Here is a 408-nt window from a genome sequence, read left to right as displayed (position 1 = left end):
CAAGACCCCATCTCTAAACAAGAAAGAAAAGGGAGAGAGGAGGGAAGGAAGGAAGGAAAGAAGGGAGGGAGAGGAAGGAGGGGGGTAGGGGAGAGGAGGGGAGATTGGGGTAAGACTAAGATTATGCTTTGAAATATTTGCTGAGCTGTTCATAGGGAAGTCCTTTTTTGTTTTTCTAACATAAAATTAGTAGCTTTACTTATACACATTCTATCAAAAATGGTATGGGAATGAGATATTTTTTGAAAGGCTTTCAGTACCTTCTGAGTGGGGCTGCAGAAAATGTAGGTCAAGAAATAGTGGTCTTATTTGAGAGGATGGGAAGGCATCCTGGCCCTCAGATAACTACCTCACCAAGCTCTTTCACATTTTACTGAAGAAGACTAAATCCTTTATGTTAAGGTTTCA

Source organism: Colobus angolensis, unplaced genomic scaffold, assembly GCF_000951035.1.
Source record: "Colobus angolensis palliatus isolate OR3802 unplaced genomic scaffold, Cang.pa_1.0 Scaffold16, whole genome shotgun sequence".
NCBI lineage: Eukaryota > Metazoa > Chordata > Mammalia > Primates > Cercopithecidae > Colobus > Colobus angolensis.
The sequence above is the reverse complement of the archived record's forward strand: the minus strand, read 5'-3'. Positions refer to the sequence as shown.